The sequence below is a fragment of the Pseudophryne corroboree genome, chromosome 11 (genome assembly GCF_028390025.1).
Source record: "Pseudophryne corroboree isolate aPseCor3 chromosome 11, aPseCor3.hap2, whole genome shotgun sequence".
NCBI lineage: Eukaryota > Metazoa > Chordata > Amphibia > Anura > Myobatrachidae > Pseudophryne > Pseudophryne corroboree.
Genome location: NC_086454.1, coordinates 82,226,263 through 82,246,159, shown reverse-complemented (window position 1 = coordinate 82,246,159; position 19,897 = coordinate 82,226,263). Strand labels below are relative to the sequence as shown.

Genomic DNA, 19,897 nt, shown 5'->3' with positions numbered 1-19,897 from the left:
CTGCGGCCCTCTAGAAGATGAGCACTCTGCAACCACCACAGGAGGGACACCCTTGTTCTTGGTGACAGGGTTATCCGCTGATGCATCTGAAGATGCGACCCGGACCATTTGTCCAGCAGGTCCCACTGGAAAGTTCTTGCGTGGAATCTGCCGAATGGGATTGCTTCGTAGGAAGCCACCATTTTACCCAGAACCCTTGTGCATTGATGCACTGAGACTTGGCTCGGTTTTAGGAGGTTCCTGACTAGCTCGGATAACTCCCTGGCTTTCTCCTCCGGGAGAAAACCTTTTTCTGGACTGTGTCCAGGATCATCCCTAGGAACAGAAGACGAGTCGTCGGAACCAGCTGCGATTTTGGAATATTGAGAATCCAATCGTGCTGCCGCAACACTACCTGAGATAGTGCTACACCGACCTCCAACTGTTCCCTGGATCTTACCCTTATCAGGGAATCGTCCAAGTAAGGGATAACTAAAATTCCCTTCCTTCGAAGGAATATCATCATTTCGGCCATTACCTTGGTAAAGACCCGGGGTGCCGTGGACCATCCATACGGCAGTGTCTGAACTGATAGTGACAGTTCTGTACCATAAACCTGAGGTACCCTTGGTGAGAAGGGTAAATTTGGACATGAAGGTAAGCATCCTTGATGTCCCGAGACATCATGTAGTCCCCTTCTTCCAAGTTCGCAATCACTGCTCTGAGTGACTCAATCTTGAATTTGAACCTCTGTATGTAAGTGTTCAAAGATTTTAGATTTAGAATCGGTCTCACCGAGCCGTCCGGCTTCGGTACCACAACAGTGTGGAATAATACCCCGTTCCCTGTTGCAGGAGGGGTACCTTGATTATCACCTGCTGGGAATACAGCTTGTGAATGGCTTCCAAAACTGTCTCCCTGTCAGAAGGAGACATCGGTAAAGCCGACTTTAGGAAACGGCGAGGGGGAGACGTCTCGAATTCCAATTTGTACCCCTGAGATATCACCTGAAGGATCCAGGGGTCTACTTGCGAGTGAGCCCACTGCGCGCTGAAATTCATTGAGACGGGCCCCCCACCGTGCCTGATTCTGCTTGTAAAGCCCCAGCGTCATACTGAGGGCTTGGCAGAGGCGGGAGAGGGTTTCTGTTCCTGGGAACTGGCTGATTTCTGCAGCCTTTTTCCTCTCCCTCTGTCACGGGGCAGAAATGAGGAACCTTTTGCCCGCTTGTCCACGAAAAGACTGCGCCTGATAATACGGCGTCTTCTCATGTTGAGAGGCGACCTGGGGTACAAACGTGGATTTCCCAGCTGTTGCCGTGGCCACCAGGTCTAAAAGACCGACCCCAAATAACTCCTCCCCTTAATAAGGCAATACTTCCAAATGCCGTTTGAAATCCGCATCACCTGACCACTGTCGTGTCCATAACCCTCTACTGGTAGAAATGGACAACGCACTTAGACTTGATGCCAGTCAGCAAATATTCCGCTGTGCATCACGCATATATAGAAATGCATCTTTTAAATGCTCTATAGGCAAAAATATACTGTCCCTATCTAGGGTATCAATATTTTCAGGCAGGGATTCCGACCACGCCAACCCAGCACTGCACATCCAGGCTGAGGCGATTGCTGGTCGCAGTATAACACCAGTATGTGTGTAAATGCATTTCAGGATACCCTCCTGCTTTCTATCAGCAGGATCCTTAAGGGCGGCCATCTCAGGAGAGGGTAGAGCCCTTACAAGCGTGTGAGCGCTTTATCCACCCTAGGGGGTGTTTCCCAACGCACCCTAACCTCTGGCGGGAAAGGATATAATGCCAATAACATTTTAGAAATTATCAGTTGTTATCGGGGGAAACCCACGCATCATCACACACCTCATTTAATTTCTCAGATTCAGGAAAACTACAGGTAGTTTTTCCTCCCCGAACATAATACCCCTTTTTTGGTGGTACTCGTATTATCAGAAATGTGTAAAACATTTTTCATTGCCTCAATCATGTAACGTGTGGCCCTACTGGAAGTTACATTTGTCTCTTCACCGTCGACACTGGAGTCAGTATCCGTGTCGGCGTCTATATCTGCCATCTGAGGTAACGGGCGCTTTAGAGCCCCTGACGGCCTATGAGACGTCTGGACAGGCACAAGCTGAGTAGCCGGCTGTCTCATGTCAACCACTGTCTTTTATACAGAGCTGACACTGTCACGTAATTCCTTCCAACAGTTCATCCACTCAGGTGTCGACACCCTAGGGGGTGACATCACTATTACAGGCAATCTGCTCCGTCTCCACATCATTTTTCTCCTCATACATGTCGACACAAACGTACCGACATACAGCACACACACAGGGAATGCTCTGATAGAGGACAGGACCCCACTAGCCCTTTGGGGAGACAGAGGGAGAGTTTGCCAGCACACACCAAAGCGCTATATATATACAGGGATAACCTTATATAAGTGTTTTTCCCCTTATAGCTGCTGTTTTATTTAATACTGCGCGTAATTAGTGCCCCCCTCTCTTTTTTAACCCTTTCTGTAGTGTAGTGACTGCAGGGGAGAGCCAGGGAGCTTCCCTCCAACGGAGCTGTGAGGGAAAATGGCGCCAGTGTGCTGAGGAGATAGGCTCCGCCCCCTTCTCGGCGGCCTTATCTCCCGTTTTTCTATGTATTCTGGCAGGGGTTAAATGCATCCATATAGCCCAGGAGCTATATGTGATGCATTTTTTGCCATCCAAGGTGTTTTTATTGCGTCTCAGGGCGCCCCCCCCCAGCGCCCTGCACCCTCAGTGACCGGAGTGTGAAGTGTGCTGAGAGCAATGGCGCACAGCTGCAGTGCTGTGCGCTACCTTGTTGAAGACAGGACGTCTTCTGCCGCCGATTTTCCGGACCTCTTCTGTCTTCTGGCTCTGTAAGGGGGCCGGCGGCGCGGCTCTGGGACCCATCCATGGCTGGGCCTGTGATCGTCCCTCTGGAGCTAATGTCCAGTAGCCTAAGAAAGCCCAATCCACTCTGCACGCAGGTGAGTTCGCTTCTTCTCCCCTTAGTCCCTCGATGCAGTGAGCCTGTTGCCAGCAGGTCTCACTGAAAATAAAAAACCTAAAACTAAACTTTTCACTAAGCAGCTCAGGAGAGCCACCTAGTGTGCACCCTTCTCGTTCGGGCACAAAAATCTAACTGAGGCTTGGAGGAGGGTCATAGGGGGAGGAGCCAGTGCACACCAGGTAGTTCTAAAGCTTTACTTTTGTGCCCAGTCTCCTGCGGAGCCGCTATTCCCCATGGTCCTTACGGAGTCCCCAGCATCCACTTAGGACGTTAGAGAAATATAGTAAAATAAAACAAAAGTTTTATAAGGAAGCGCTGTCTAGTCTAATTAATCGATTTAATCCATATAATATTTATTTATACACATAAAACATATATATGGCCATACAACCTACATAAAATCAATCCATATTGGGGGTAATTCCAAGTTGATCGCAGCAGGATTTTTGTTAGCAGTTGGGCAAAACCATGTGCACTGCAGGGGAGGCAGATATAACATGTGCAGAGAGAGTTAGATTTGGGTGGGGTGTGTTCAATCTGCAATCTAATTTGCAGTGTAAAAATAAAGCAGCCAGTATTTACCCTGCACAGAAACAAAATAACCCACCCAAATCTAACTCTCTCTGCACATGTTATATCTGCCTCCCCTGCAGTGCACATGGTTTTGCCCAACTGCTAACAAAAATCCTGCTGCGATCAACTCAGAATTACCCCCATAATCACCAATTAAAACATAATTAGTTAGCAACCAAATGCTATGCCTTTGTAAAAACTCTGGGGGTCATTCCGAGTTGTTCGCTCGCTAGCAGATTTTAGCAGCATTGCACATGCTAGGCCGCCACCCTCTGGGAGTGTATTTTAGCTTAGCAGAATTGCGAACGAAAGATTAGCAGAATTGCGAATAGAAAATTCCTAGCAGTTTCTGAGAAAGCTAGAGACTTACTCCTACACTGCGATCAGCTCAGCCCATTTCGTTCCTGGTTTGACGTCAGAAACACGCTCTGCGTTTGGCCAGCCACTCCCCCGTTTCTCCAGACACTCCCCCGTTTTATCCTGGCACGCCTGCGTTTTTCGCACACTCCCAGAAAACGGTCAGTTTCCGCCCAGAAACACCCACTTCCTGTCAATCACACTCCGATCACTTCAACGATGAAAATTCTTCGTTCGGACGTGAGTAAATTTACTAAGTTTTGTGCTAAAATACTTAGCGCATGCGCACTGCGTACCATGCGCATGCGCATTTTTGCCTTAATCGCTCCGTTGCGAAAATCGGCAACGAGCGAACAACTCGGAATGACTCCCTCTGTCCAATATTTGTAAGGCAGTCAATAGTAAGAGTTAGTATGCATTGCATACACTCCTTTTATTGCTGGTGTTAGTCACTCTCTCCTATTAATTAGTATAACAGTCCAGTAGTAATCCGGATCTAGCATGCATTAATATGAGGAAGATAGCCTCTGTTTGAATGTGGAGTGGTTCTCCTACCTCCCTTTAATAGCAGATTTATGGGGGCTATACATGTGTGGAGTCCAATCCCCGGTTCTCATGTGTTGATCCACAGTGGACTTTTAAACATGGATGGAGAGGCGAGGAAACGCGCCACGTGATTGGGCTACAGTCCATGCTGGATGTTGGTAAACCTCTCATGCTAAAGGTTTCTGCTGCGGACACTGGCAACTTTTATGGCAGCTGTAAGGAAGGAGATTGAAAGATTGCTCCTAATGAGGGCTCGATTTTCGGGAGCCTCCCGCCCTTTCCGGGAGGGCAGGCAAGTATGCCCTAACCCTCCCCTTAGTGCCTAGCCCTAACCTTCCCCCTGCAGCTTAACCGTAATCTTCCCTACCTGCAGCCTAACCATCACTCCCCGCAGCATAACCTTCCCTTCCCACAGCCTAACCCCCCCCCCTGCAACCTAACCCAACGGTAGATGCTAGATCCAAGTGGTCTAAGGGACCTTTTACGTCAGGGGGAGGAGCCACGATACAAGGGAGAGGAGCTAGGCCAGCGGGATAGTTCCTCTACTATCCACACCACCATTACCTTTAGTAACCCGGTGGCGAGCGAAGCCTGCGAGGGTACTCTTCGGGTACCCTGTTTGACCGTAGCTCCTCCCCCTGTGGACGTGTCTCCTTCCCAGTGATGTCAGAAGGTCCCTTCTCCCACTCCGATTTTGAACCAACCCTAAAGAGAGCCCTCCAAGCGCTATGATATCAGGTATTAACACTTCTACTTAAATTATTGATCACACATCTTTGTGGAAAATATTATTTTATTTAAAAATATATAGGCACAAAAAACACACTTTATTTAATTAATATCTATAATATGAAAAAGTGAGTCCTAATACCGGTATACTACATGTAAACAATACAACATATAACATATATTAGGGGGTGAAATGCCTAAGCAAATCTTTCACCAGGCTTAAAGGATATGGATAGTTATATCCTTCATATAGCGTACAGTTAGATACGTCCCAAAATCTTGCAGTGTCCTTCTTAGGAACTTTCTATCAAATGAAACTCATAAAAGTCCATAATTTGTTTAAGGGCATTCGTGAACATAAAGTGAAAGTCACTTTTAGAAGTTGGGGATCACCGCAACTTACTTGTAAATCCGTGAATATCAAAGAGAGCAAAGCATCAGATGTCCGCCGGCAGACGTGGTGCGGAGCACCGCACCACGTCTGCCGGCGTACATCTGATGCTTTGCTCTCTTTGATATTCACGGATTATCCATATCCTTTAAGGTGAAAGATTTGCTAAGGCATTTCACCCCCTAATATATGGTATATGTTGTATTGTTTACATGTAGTATACCGGTATTAGGACTCACTTTTTCATATTATAGATATTCATTAAATAAAGTGTTTTTTGTGCCTATATATTTTTAAATAAAATAATACTATTTTCCACAAAGATGTGTGATCAATAAGAAGTGTTAATACCTGATATCATAGCGCTTGGAGGGCTCTCTTTGGTTTTTTAACGTAATATTGGGAAAAGTGGATTCCCTTCATACTCCTGTAGCAAGCTTGTTTATCAGATAGCGATAAGCGCAGTCCATTTGTTTTTTGTCTCTCTAGAACCAACCCTAACCCAACCCGTGGCGTAAACCTACCCATCCCCGAGGGCCAGCGACAGGGGAGGGGGTCAATGGGGACACTAATAGGGCCCCGGACCCAGGAGTCCAGTCAGGGCCCTATATGCTCAGCCTGCCAGCATAATCAATCAAAGATCTTTGATCCTGGCAAGGATCAAAGATCATAGATTGATTATGCTGGCTGCCTCAGTCTGGATCTATCGAGTGCTGAGCTGCTAAGTGCCTAGACTTGGCATCAATGACTTACTGCTGCAGTATCCTCTTCCCTCAGGGCAGACTCCAGTAGTTAGGAAGGGTAAGTGTGTGTTTTCTATGTATGTGTTCTATGTTTGTGTATATGTGTTCTATCTATGTGTGTGTGTGTGTGTGTGTGTGTGTATGTGTTCTTTGTGTGTGTATATGTGTTCTATGTAATGTGTGTGTGTGTGTGCGCATGTATATAAGTGACATGCGGTGAGGTGAGGCAGAGCCTTTCCTGCCATACTAACGTATAAAGCAGAGTTTTGGCTGTATAATGTATATGAAAAATACATAGAATCTATTAGAAATGCATTCTTTGTATTATTCTTATAATTTTTATAGTCAAAACTCTGGAGTAAAACGTCTATGGCGCTGCCTATCTTTTCTGGACATCTCTTATCAAAACTCACCAAATTTCCAGCAGTATACACTGCTGCATCTTTACATAATGCCCATATGAATCCTTTGGCTCATATATCGTGTGTCAGGGTAGTAACTACCGCTGCATACCTCCCAACTTTTCATTTTTGTAAATAGGGACACACGTGTTCCCGGAAAAGGGGCGTGGCCTAAGAAAAGGGTGTGTGGCTTTGTGGGAGGCCCCACGATCGCGGGCCATGCCCCCGTTTTCGTCACTGAGGGGGCATGCCCAGCGCTCTGTGAGCTGCTGGCATGCCCCCTCTCCCTCTGACTCCAGTTAATAGATGCTGTACGCATGCGCACAGCGTCTATTCACCGCTGCTCTGCTAAGCAGGTCAGTGAGAGACAGAGCCTCCCAACTGCCACCCCACCCCCGCGGGAAACTGTGACCCACGGGTGGGACAGCGGAACAGTCCCCAAAAAACGGGACTGTCCTGCGAAAATCGGGACAGTTGGGAAGTATGCTGCTGTGCCAGTGGTGCCTGGCCCACAGCGCATATGCACTGTGGGCGCATAACCGCTGGCAACACCTGCTCAGCCGCACCACCGCTGCCGCACTGTTGTTCATGCCGCTATCCCTCTTGCGTGTTCTAGCTGCATTGCTGGGCAGCGTCAGCTTCAGTCATTCATCAAGCTCCGCCCCTCCCGGCTCCTCTTCGTGTGTCCACACTCTGCTGACAAGGTGATGGGGAGGCTGAGCGACTCAGAACAATGGGGAGGGTGAGCGACACAGGCCAAAGGGGAAGCTAAGGTGTGGTATCCATTTGCAGGTGAAGATAAATTGGGTGCAAAAAACTTGTTTTCACAATTTTTCCCGATGTTTCACCTGTATTTTTCTACAGGCTATCCAATTTGGTCGCCTGTAAAAACAAAAAAATGCATTGTCTCCCAAAAATACACAGGTTCAGTGAAACCTGTGTATTTTCAGTAGAAACAGTCCAGTTTTCAGGTGAAAAACAGGCCTGTTTCCGAGGATTTGGTTTTGCCTGCCTGAGAAATGAGGCTGGAGAGAGATGGGGGGTGAATAAGCCAATGGCCGACTAACCTGTACCTACGTTGGAGGGATGGGGGGCCCCAGAAATCTGAGTGTTTGTTGACGGCCCTGCCCTCCCCACGCAACCTAACCCTAACCTTCCACGGCATACTTACGTTCAAGATTCTGGCTGTCAGGTTTCTGGCATCAACATTCTGATAGGTGTTGTGATTCCGATGCCGGTCTTCTGTTCACCGGCATCCCGTCCGTTAGGATGCTAACTACATCCACCTTACCATCCCAATTTTGATTGCACAGTCCTGCTTTTCGGGTACTGTCCTGCTCGTGGGCTGCAGAGTCCCACTGGGAGGACAGGCATGGAGATAACGCTTTCCCCTGCTGTGCGCACAATGCTGGCGGCAGCCTGGCAGCTGGGGAAGCGATGTATATAATCCCCCCACGTGTGCCCTGAAACGGAAGCGTGATGTGTGACTACACCCACTTTCCATGTACAGTACGTGCCGAAGGCTTGCGCACAAGGACCTGATCCAGATATCCCAAATATTGCTAATTAAACCCTCCAGTCTAGGCCCCCCAAAGCCTTAATCATGCCCTGTGTTGGGGTATGGGTATATTGGTAGTATAGACATGATAATCATGTTATTACAAAGGAAAGAAATCATAGAAATGTATCATGGCCCAGAAACTATCCGCCCTGCCTGTTTTAAGTACAGTTTACTGCTAATCATCTGCTAGAGAAATATAGGCCACATTATTTCATTTTTTATCAATATTGCTAAAAGACACTTTGTAGGGTCGATTCAATGAGGCTTGCCCAGTAAATGTGCGCACAAGCGGGCACCTATAGTATTACTGCCCCCGGATTAGGGCTATGTACAAATATCTGCGAGTCCAGGGTCAGAAGGAGACAATAGGGGTCATTCCAAGTTGATCGTAGCTGTGCTAAAATTAGCACAGCTACGATCATCTTCCCAGACAAGCGGGGGGATGCCCAGCACAGGGCTAGCCCGCCCCGCATGTCTGTCCGTCCGTCCCCGTCCCCCCGCACAAGTACAAAAGCATCACACAGCGGCGATGCTTTTGTACTTGTTGAGTAACTCCCAGCCAGCGCAGCTCCTGCGGCTAACCTGGAGTTGCACGTCGCTGCCCCTGGTCGCAGCTGCTGCGTGTGACGTCACACAGCCGCTGCGGCCCGCCCCCCGCACGGTCCGACCTTGTCCCACCAACTTGCATTTAGGTATACCTTATGGGAGTAGTTCTTCACGGTGTTCGGTGGGTATTGACCGGGTGTGTGTTGGGAGCAATACCCTCCGGACTGGTCCGCCATATTGCAGCCCCGTTCCCGTGCCGGGCGCCGGTTCACCAGCGCTCCCTGGGTGATCGTGTGTTGTGTAAGCAGGGACCTGTCTCGGCAGGGAGTGTATCACGGCAGCGGCTGTGTGCGACGCTTGCCGTGTTCCCCGCCGTACGGATAGGGTCTGTCAAACTGCCCCCCCCAGCCGTGGAGGCAAGAAACGTCTGCACGGGGGATGAAGAACAGTCGCGGCTCAATGAACCGCTGACCGTCCCCCCTGCCGTGTAGGGAAGTTGACTCTGCTCACCTGTCACCGCCGATAATGGCCTCCCGTCACCGGCTTCTTCCTCTGGTGTCGCCTTGTAGTGTTTGTTAGCGGAGTTCTCGATCACGCGTTCTCAGCCTAGTGTCCTGTCTTTCTCCCGTGCACGGGTCCTGTACTTTGTCGAGGTGGTTTCCAATGTGTGTCTCTCCACGGCGGGGGGGGGGGCGGTCAGCGGTTCATTGAGCCGCGACTGTTCTTCATCCCCCGTGCAGACATTTCTTGCCTCCACGGCTGACTGACATCTGGTGAGCGTCCGTATACTGACGCGTCACTGGAGTTCAGGGCCGGGGTGGCTTGATTAGTCCTCCGTCCAGACAGTTCGTGCTTCAGCGGCTGACTGAGATCCGGCGAGCGTCCATTCACCGACGCGCCGCCGGAGTTCAGAGCCGAGGCAGCCTGACTAGTCCCCGGGGGGGCAGTTTGACAGATCCTATCCGTACGGCGGGGAACACGGCGAGTGTCGCACACAGCCGCTGCCGTTATACACTCCCTGCCGAGACAGGTCCCTGCTTACACAGCACATGATCACCCAGGGAGCGCTGGTGAACCGGCGCCCTGCAGGGGAATGGGGCTGCAATAGGGCGGACCAGTCCGGAGGGTATTGCTCCCAACACACACCCGGTCAATACCCACCGAGCACCGTGAAGAACTACTCCCATAAGGTATACCTAAGTGCAAGTAGCTACTCGGACGAGCGGGCCGCCGCCGTCCGAAGGACATTCAAGACTGTGTTTCCCTTTGTCTCTTTGGTCACTCACCAAGGGTCAGGTACCGCTCACATTACCGTGTTGACCAGGAGGTTAATATCACTTGTTGCGGGACATTATGCTCTAATTTATTTTACTTTTAATTTATTTGCAGGATTAACTGCATTTAATCCTTACGCTACTTATATTTCTCATTTGTTTGGAAGATCTATGTCATTAATTACTTTTTGAATTGATCAGTAAAGATTTATTACATATATTGTGCAAGGTCCATATTTCTTCACATTGGCCATTTTCCTATTGTATATATAGGAGACACCCACACAACGAATAGGGCCGAGCGCAGCATTTAATCACCAATTACTGTTTATAGGTTAGTCACCTAAGTGCTGCAGCTAGCCCGAACAGGTATACTCGGTGCGCAGAGTCACAAACTTTCTGTTATATTTAAGAATCAGCAGAGCACCTGGGAGAAGCTTCAAAGGATATCGGCCAAGTAGGGGCACGGATTTCAGCCTCAGCCGTAGCTGCTCACCGGGCACTGTGGCCGCGCTCTTGGAAAGTCGATGCAGAATCGAACGGCAGAAGCCTTACCATTTACAGGGAAGGTGCTTTTTGGTGACGATCTAGACAAGCTCATTTCTCAAGCTACAGGTGGAAAATGTTGCCATCCGTAACTCCTCCACCTAAACTGACCTATTCTGGTCCGTCTTTTCGTTCCTTTTCGGACCTCTGCTTCCTTTCGATCTAGATCTGGAACTTCAGCAGGTCAGCCCAAGGGTGGAAGAGCCCGCAGTCGCCAACAATCTACCTCTCGTCGTCAGGAGCCTAAGCCCACTGTCAAAACAGTGGCATGATGGACTCCCTTCCCAACTGGGCTCTCCCATGGTGGGTGCAAGTCTCCGAAATTTTCAGGAGGCATGGATGCACACTTCCACAGATGCGTGGAGCGTGCTGTCACGGCCCGGCATAGGAAGGTGCGGCGGGACCAGGACTTACCCGTCCGGGTGCTCTGGAAGGGGCCATCCGGCGATGGTGTGGGCTGCTGACGCCGGGCAGGATACGCCAGCAGGGCGGTCAGGGGCACTGGACGTCGGGTCCGGTGATGCAGGCTGGGAGCTGTGTCCTCGGCACGGCCATCTTGGTTGTGGGCAAAAAGCCTGTCTTGCCCATACATCTCTTATTTAAGTGTTTCTTGCGGCCAATAGTATTGGGGCGGCTGGTATAAGGCAGGAAGGCCTGGAGGAGGGAATTCATCAGTGCAACGTCTCTCACAAGTTATTGTGATTCTAGTTCTCTGTGCTCCTCTGCAGTATCTTAGTACCGGGCTCCTGTTAGCCGCAGACAACCCACGAACCCTCTTACAGCTCCGAACCGCTCGACACAGCCAGCTGGCACAGTTCCAGCTACCAACCTCGCTACCTGCTTCCAGACGCCACAGTAACCTACCCACCGGGAACTTTCCACCAGCCCTGGGTTAGGGTAACCGGTGCCTCCCAGCCTCCTGCAGGCCTATAGTTCCTTGATTTCAAGTATTGGCTGCTGTAAATCCGTTAGCCTGTACCCTATGCTATTGGAGCAATAAACCCATGTGCAAGACCTTCATCCATCCCGCTCGTCTGTTATTTAAAGACCCAAGTGCCCACGAGCCTCTTGTACTGAATCCGTATCCTCAGGATTCCTCAGACGTGACACGTGCCCTGGTGTCCAGGGGTTACATGATTGATTTCGAAGTTTCACCTCCACCACGATTCTTTACCGCCGGTCTTCCAGCTTCAGAGGACAAACAGATTGCTCTTCAGGGAGCGATTCAGTCTCTATTGACCTCTGTGATCTTAATGCCGGTCCCAGGCCCTCAACGGATGAAGTGTTACTACTCAAACCTGTTTATGGTCCTGAAGCTGGACGGCTCAGTAAGATCTATCCAGAATTTGAAGTCTTTGAATCAATATCTCACATATCACAGATTCAAGATGGAGTCGATTGGCTCCGTGATAGGGGGTCTGGAGCCAAAAGAGTTCATGTTATTACTGGACATAAAGGATGCATACCTACATGTTCCCATTTGGGAGCCACATCAGGAATTCTTGAGAGTCACAATTCTACAGGACCATTATCAGTTCAGAGCACTTCCTTTCGGCCTGTCTTCGGCTCCCAGAGTGTTCACCAAGATCATGGCAGTCATGGTAGCACACTTTTGCTCTCTGGGGGTAACGATTGTACCATACCTAGAGGATCCTTTGCTCAAAGCATCAACAGCGGAGAAACTTCGGGAGCATGCCCTGATCACTCATGATGTCCTCTTGCGACATGGGTGGATCCTCAATTTCAGAAAATCCAATCTCTTGCCAGCCCAGCGCATACTGTTTCTGGGACTGATTTTGGATACCAAGCTACAGATGGTATTCCTGCCAGAGGACAAGGCGCAGAATATCTGGCTGATGATTCAAAAAGTCCTCAAGCCAAAGAGGGTGTCATTACACCTTTGTATTTGTCTCTTAGGGAAGATGGTGGCAGCCTACGAGACGTTGCAGTATGGGCGGTTTCATTCCCGACCCTTTCAGATAGACCTCTTAACCCAGTGGTCGGGATCTACATCTACAAGGCACGGTGCAGCTAGCTCCGCGCACCCGAGTGTCTCTTCTCTGGTGGCTTCATTTGAACAACCTCATGGCGGGAAGGAGATTCGGCATATGGGACTGGATTTTGGTCACGACCGACACCAGTCTCAGAGGCTGGGGAGCTGTGATACTGGAGTATCATTTCCAAGGAAAGTGGTCAAAACAGGAACAGTTACTGCCCATAAATGCATTGAACTGAGGCCGATCTTCAATACGCTTCGGGAAGCCATTCACCTGCTTCGGTCAAGAGCGGTACGAGTGCAGTCGGACAACGCAACTGCAGTCGCTTATATCAATCACCAGGGCGGCACACGCAGTTGCATGGCCATGCGAGAAGTGGCTTGGATCCTGAGGTGGGCAGAACTTCATGAGGTCATATTATCAGCGGTTTTCATCCCAGGAGTGGACAGCTGGGAAGCGGATTAACTCAGCCGTCATTATCTTCACCCGGGAGAGTGGGCTCTCCACCCCCAGGTTTTTCAACAGTTGGTTCGGTGATGGGGTCTTCCACAAGTGGATCTGATGGCCTCCCGGGTGAACCATCAACCCCCGCGATATCTGTCCAGGACTCGAGATCCCAGAGCAGAAGACATAGATGCTCTCCCGGCTCCTTGGCTGTACGACCTGGTTTACCTCTTCCCTCCGTTCCCACTTCTACCACGAGTACTCAAACGGATCAAGAGGGAATATACATGGGTCATTCTAGTGGCTTCGAATTGGCCTCGGAGAGCTTGGTATTCGGACCACCTTCTGCTCCTCGCAGACGAACCGTGGCTGTTGCCTCTTCATCCAGACCTGTTGCAGCAAGGGCCGTTACGTCACCCGGATTTGACACAGCTGCATTTAACGGGGTGGCTCTTGAAGCCTCTATCTTGAGAAGTAATGGTTTTCCTTCCTCAGTAATCCCTACCATGCACAAGGCTCGTAAACCGGTAACGGTGGCCCATTACCACCGCATATGGCGAGCCTACATGTCTTGGTGTTTGGAAAGAGGTTTCGACACCCGATCTTTCAAATTGGCCCGTCTTTTGCTTTTCTTACAAACGGGCCTGGATGGTGGCCTATGCCTCGGCTCTCTCAAAGTACAAGTATCTGCTTTGTCTATCTTTTTCCAGCGCAAATTGGCAATCATGTCGGAAGTGCAGACCTTTATGCAGGGAGTGTTGCTGGTGCAACCGCCCTACGTTCCGTGGGACTTCAATTTGGTTCATCACTTCTTACCTTTGGAGGAGGTGGATTTCAAATGTCTTACTTGGAAAACTGTTCTCCTTTTGGCCTTAGCGTCTGCTCGCAGGGTTTCTGATTTAAGTGCCTTATCGCGTAAACCGCCTTACCTGGTCTTTCACGAGGATAGAGCACACACACTCCGATTTTCTGCCAAAGGTGGTTTCGGCTTTCCACATAAACCAGCCAATCGTGGTTCCTATTTTGAAGTATGGCTCCGGGGCTCCATCTTCTCTAGATGTGGTCCGGGTGCTTACTATATATGTCATTAGGACGGCACCTTTGTGGAAAACGGATGCCTTGTTTGTGCTGTATGATGCGGTCAAGTGTGGTTGGCCTGCCTCAAAGCAGACTTTGGCCAGATGGATTAAGTTGGCCATTCGCCAAGCCTATTTGCATTCTGCCAGCCAACCTCCGGCGGTTATTTTGGCACACTCCACACGGTCCGTGGGCCCGTCTTAGTAAGCGAGCCGTGGTGCCTCTCTGTCACAGCTTTGCCGCGTGGCTACCTGGTCCCAGTGGTGCAAGTAGAAATATTTCCTTAGTGGTACGGAGTGCTGAAAAATGGGCGTGGTCATGTGTTGTGAGGGGGCATGGCCACATGCCACAAGTGGGAGTGGCTACATGACACTTGTGGCGTGGGACACTACAAAGACCCTTTTTTTGCACTCTGGAGGCAAGGCTAGAAATATATAGTACTGTCTCCAGTATAATAGAAATATATAGTGATACCCCCAGTATAATAGAAATATATATAGTAATGCCCCCAATGTAATAACAATACATAATAATGCCTGCATTATAACAGGAATGTATAGTGTAGTAGTGCAACTGGTATAATAGAAATATATAGCAGTGTCCACATTACAATAGAAATATGTAGTAATACCCCCATAATAATAGACATATATAGTAGTGTCCACATTATATTAGAAATTAATGCTCCCAGCAAGAGACGCTGCGGGAATGTGCAATCAGGCTCCTCTCTTCATGCCAGCCACAGCCGCCAGAGGAGGAGGCGTGATGTGGCATCATGGCATCACCATTGCGCTCCCAGTAACCCTGACAAACTGGGAGGCGCTATCATGCTGCCAAGCACCATGGTCTTGTTACTTTGTGGTGCATTATAATTGTGGTAATGGCGGTCATGGGTGCAAAGTGTGTGGCAGGTGGTACTGAGTACCTGCTGCCATATTCTTAAGGGTACTCCGTACTCGAACGTACCCGCATACTTGCACCACTGCCTGGTCCACGGCTCATACTTTTGTTCGGTTTTATAAGTTTGATACATTTGCCGCCTCTGTTCGCGGTTTGGATGGCTTGTTTTGCAGATTTCTCAGTTCTCTCCCGCCCACAGGGACAGCTTTGAGACGTCCCCAGTGTAATCAGCCTCCATTGTCCCCTAGTGGATGCTAGAGAAAATGGGATTTTTGTACTTACCGATGAATCCTTTTCTCGGAATCCATAAGGGACACTGGACGCTCGCCCAGCACTGTGGTTCAAGTTCAAGCTTGTAATTGTTAGTTGTTATTGTTGTTCTCCTCTGTTTGTCTTCTTACAGCTCAGTTGTTAAAACCGAGGCTTGTGGGGGATAGAGGGGGGAGGAGTCTGCATTCTCTTCAATTAGTTAAAGTGCCAGCTCCTGATAGCCAGCCCGTCTATCCCCAGTGTAATCAGCCTCCAGTGTCCCCTATAGATTCAAGTAAAGGATTTATCGGTAAGTACCAAAATCCCATTTTAGGTGTACAATGTAAAATAAAAAATTCTCTTACGTCCTAGAGGATGCTGGGGACTCCGTAAGGACCATGGGGGTATAGACGGGCTCCGCAGGAGACATGGGCACTCTAAAGACTTTAGAATGGGTGTGCACTGCCTCCTCCCTTTATGCCCCTCCTCCAGACCTCAGTTAGATCCTGTGCCCAGAGGAGACTAGGTGCACTGCAGGGGAGCTCACCAGAGTTTCTCAGAAAAAAGACTTTATGTTAGGTTTTTTATTTTCAGGGAGCACTGCTGGCAACAGGCTCCCTGCATCGTGGGACTGAGGGGAGAGAAGCAGACCTACTTAACTGATAGGCTCTGCTTCTTAGGCTACTGGACACCATTAGCTCCAGAGGGTCGGAACGCAGGTCTCACTCTCGCCGTTCGTCCCGGAGCCGCGCCGCCGTCCTCCTCACAGAGCCAGAAGATTGAAGCCGGATGAGTATTGAGAAGAAAAGAAGACTTCAAAGGCGGCAGAAAACATCAGATCTTCACTGAGGTAACGCGCAGCGGTGACGCTGCGCGCCATTGCTCCCACACATACACACACAGCGGGCACTGTTAGGGTGCAGGGCGCAGGGGGGGCGCCCAGGGCAGCAATATAAACCTCAAGGGACACTGGCATTTGGATTATATACTGCGGAGGCGGTATATTAAAAAAAAAATTTGAGCGGGACCGATGCCCGCCGCTGAGGGGGCGGGGCTTGATCCTCCAGCACTAACCAGCGCCATTTTCTCCACAGCACACGGCAGAGAAGCTGGCTCCCCGGCTGAACACGGTTACAGAGGGCAAAACAGAAGGGGGGGGGGGGGGCACATTAATTGGCGCAGTGAGTGTAATTGTATATATATTTCTATAAAAGCGCTGTACTAGCTGGGATTTCATTCCAGTGTCCGGTGGCGCTGGGTGTGTGCTGGCATACTCTCTCTCTCTGTCTCTCCAAAGGGCCTTATTGGGGAACTGTCTCCATATAGATATATCCCTGAGTGTGTGGGGGTGTCGGTACGCGTGTGTCGGCATGTCTGAAGCGGAAGGCTCATCTAGGGAGGAGGTGGAGCAGATGATTGTGGTGTCTCCGTCGGCAACGCCGACACCTGATTGGTTGGATATGTGGAATGTTTTAAATGCAAATGTGTCTTTATTACATAAGAGATTGGACAAAGCAGAGTCCAGGGATAAAACAGGGAGTCAATCCATGGCTTTGACTGTGTCACAGGGCCCTTCTGGGTCTCAGAAACGTCCACTGTCCCAAGTAGCAGACACTTATACCGACACGGATTCTGACTCCAATGTCGACTACGATGATGCGAGGTTACACCCAAGGGTGGCCAAAAGTATTCATTATATGATTATTGCAATAAAAGATGTTTTGCATATCACATATGACCCCTCTGTCCCTGACACGAGGGTATGCATGTTTAAGGAAAAGAAACCTGAGGTAACTTTTCCCCATCTCATGAGCTGAATGAGTTATTTGAAAAAGCTTGGGAAACTCCAGACAAAAAACTGCAGATTCCCAAGAGAATTCTTATGGCGTATCCTTTCCCGGCACAGGACAGGTTACGGTGGGAATCCTCACCCAAGGTGGACAAGGCTTTAACGCGCTTGTCCAAAAAGGTGGCGCTACCATCCACAGACACGGCAGCCGTCAAGGATCCTGCGGATCGCAGGCAGGAGACTACCTTAAAATCAATTTACAAACATACGGGTGCCTTGCTCAGACCGGCAATAGCGTCGGCTTGGGTTTGTAGCGCCGTAGCAGCTTGGGTGGATACTTTGTCAGCTGACATTGATATCCTAGCTAGGGATACCATTTTATTGACCTTAGCTCACATTAGATACGCAGTCTTATATATGAGAGACGCTCAGAGAGACGTTGGGCTGCTGGGTTCGAGAGCCAACGCCATGGCGATTTCTGCTAGGCGAGCCCTGTGGACCCGCCAATGGACGGGTGATGCCGATTCAAAGAGGCATATGGAAGTTTTGCCTTACAAGGTTGAGGTTTTATTTGGGGAAGGTCTCGCGGACCTGGTTTCCACAGCTACCGCGGGTAAATCAACTTTTCTCTGACGTCCTAGTGGATGCTGGGGACTCCGTAAGGACCATGGGGAATAGACGGCTCCGCAGGAGACTGGGCACATCTAAGAAAGATTTAGGACTATCTGGTGTGCACTGGCTCCTCCCCCTATGACCCTCCTCCAAGCCTCAGTTAGATTTCTGTGCCCGGCTGAGCTGGATGCACACTAGGGGCTCTCTTGAGCTCCTAGAAGAAAGTATAGTTTAGGTTTTTTATTTTCAGTGAGACCTGCTGGCAACAGGCTCACTGCAACGAGGGACTAAGGGGAGAAGAAGCGAACCTACCTAAGTGGTGGTAGCTTGGGCTTCTTAGGCTACTGGACACCATTAGCTCCAGAGGGATCGAACACAGGACCCGACCTCGTTGTCCGTTCCCGGAGCCGCGCCGCCGTCCCCCTTACAGAGCCAAAAACAAGAAGGTGGTCCGGAAAATCGGCGGCTGAAGACTTCTGTCTTCTCCAAGGTAGCGCACAGCACTGCAGCTGTGCGCCATTGCTCCTCATGCACACCACACACTGCGGTCACTGATGGGTGCAGGGCGCTGGGGGGGGGGGGCGCCCTGAGCAGCAATAATAACACCTTGGCTGGCAAAACTAACACCATATATAGCCCCAGAGGCTATATAGGTGTATATTAACCCCTGCCAGAAACGATAAAATAGCGGGAGAAAGCCCACCGAAAAAGGGGCGGAGCCAACTCCCTCAGCACACTGGCGCCATTATTCCCTCACAGCTTCGCTGGAAGGAAGCTCCCTGGCTCTCCCCTGCAGTCCTGCACTACAGAAAGGGTAAAAAAGAGAGGGGGGGCACAATTTAGGCGCAGTATATATATATTATAGGCAGCTATAGGGGAAAACACTCTGTATAGTGATATCCCTGTGTTATATAGCGCCCTGGTGTGTGCTGGCATACTCTCCCTCTGTCTCCCCAAAGGGCTTTGTTGGGTCCTGTCCTCTGTAAGAGCATTCCCTGTGTGTCTGCTGTGTGTCGGTACTGCTGTGTCGACATGTATGATGAGGATAATGATGTGGAGGCGGAGCAAATGCCTGTGAATGTGATGTCACCCCCTGCGGGGTCGACACCAGTGTGGATGGACTTATGGAAGGAATTACGTGACAGTGTCAGCTCCTTACATAAAAGGTTTGACGACATAGGACAGCCGGCTACTCAGCTTGTGCCTGTCCAAGCGTCTCAAATGTCATCAGGGGCTATAAAACGCCCGCTACCTCAGATGACAGATACAGATGTCGACACGGATACCGACTCCAGTGTCGACGATGATGAGACGAGTGTACCCTCCAATAGATCCACCCGTTATATGATTGAGGCTATGAAAAATGTTTTACACATTTCTGATGATACCCCAGGTACCACAAAAAAGGGTATTATGTTTGGTGAGAAAAAACTACCAGTAGTTTCTCTAACGTCCTAAGTGGATGCTGGGGACTCCGTAAGGACCATGGGGAATAGCGGCTCCGCAGGAGACTGGGCACATCTAAAGAAAGCTTTAGGACTATCTGGTGTGCACTGGCTCCTCCCCCTATGACCCTCCTCCAAGCCTCAGTTAGATCTCTGTGCCCGAACGAGAAGGGTGCACACTAGGGGCTCTCCTGAGCTTCTTAGTGAAAGTTTTAGTTTAGGTTTTTTATTTTCAGTGAGACCTGCTGGCAACAGGCTCACTGCATCGAGGGACTAAGGGGAGAAGAAGCGAACTCACCTGCGTGCAGAGTGGATTGGGCTTCTTAGGCTACTGGACATTAGCTCCAGAGGGACGATCACAGGCCCAGCTTGGATGGGTCCCAGAGCCGCGCCGCCGGCCCCCTTACAGAGCCAGAAGGCAGAAGAGGTCCGGAAAATCGGCGGCAGAAGACGTCCTGTCTTCAACAAGGTAGCGCACAGCACTGCAGCTGTGCGCCATTGCTCTCAGCACACTTCACACTCCGGTCACTGAGGGTGCAGGGCGCTGGGGGGGGGCGCCCTGAGACGCAATAAAAACACCTTGGATGGCAAAAAAATGCATCACATATAGCTCCTGGGCTATATGGATGCATTTAACCCCTGCCAGAATACATAAAAAAACGGGAGATAAGGCCGCCGTTAAGGGGGCAGAG

General features: G+C 50.0%; 1 protein-coding gene across 2 annotated transcripts in view; it reads left to right on the top strand.

Moving 5' to 3' along the window:
- Positions 1-6,317: 6,317 nt before the first annotated feature.
- Positions 6,318-19,897, top strand: part of CCDC73 (coiled-coil domain containing 73) — a 410,197-nt gene continuing 396,617 nt past the window's right edge. For both annotated transcript variants that reach the window (XM_063944472.1, XM_063944471.1), the window contains exon 1: positions 6,318-6,422. The gene's annotated coding sequence lies outside the window, so the exon portion shown is untranslated. The remainder of the gene's footprint in view (positions 6,423-19,897) is intronic.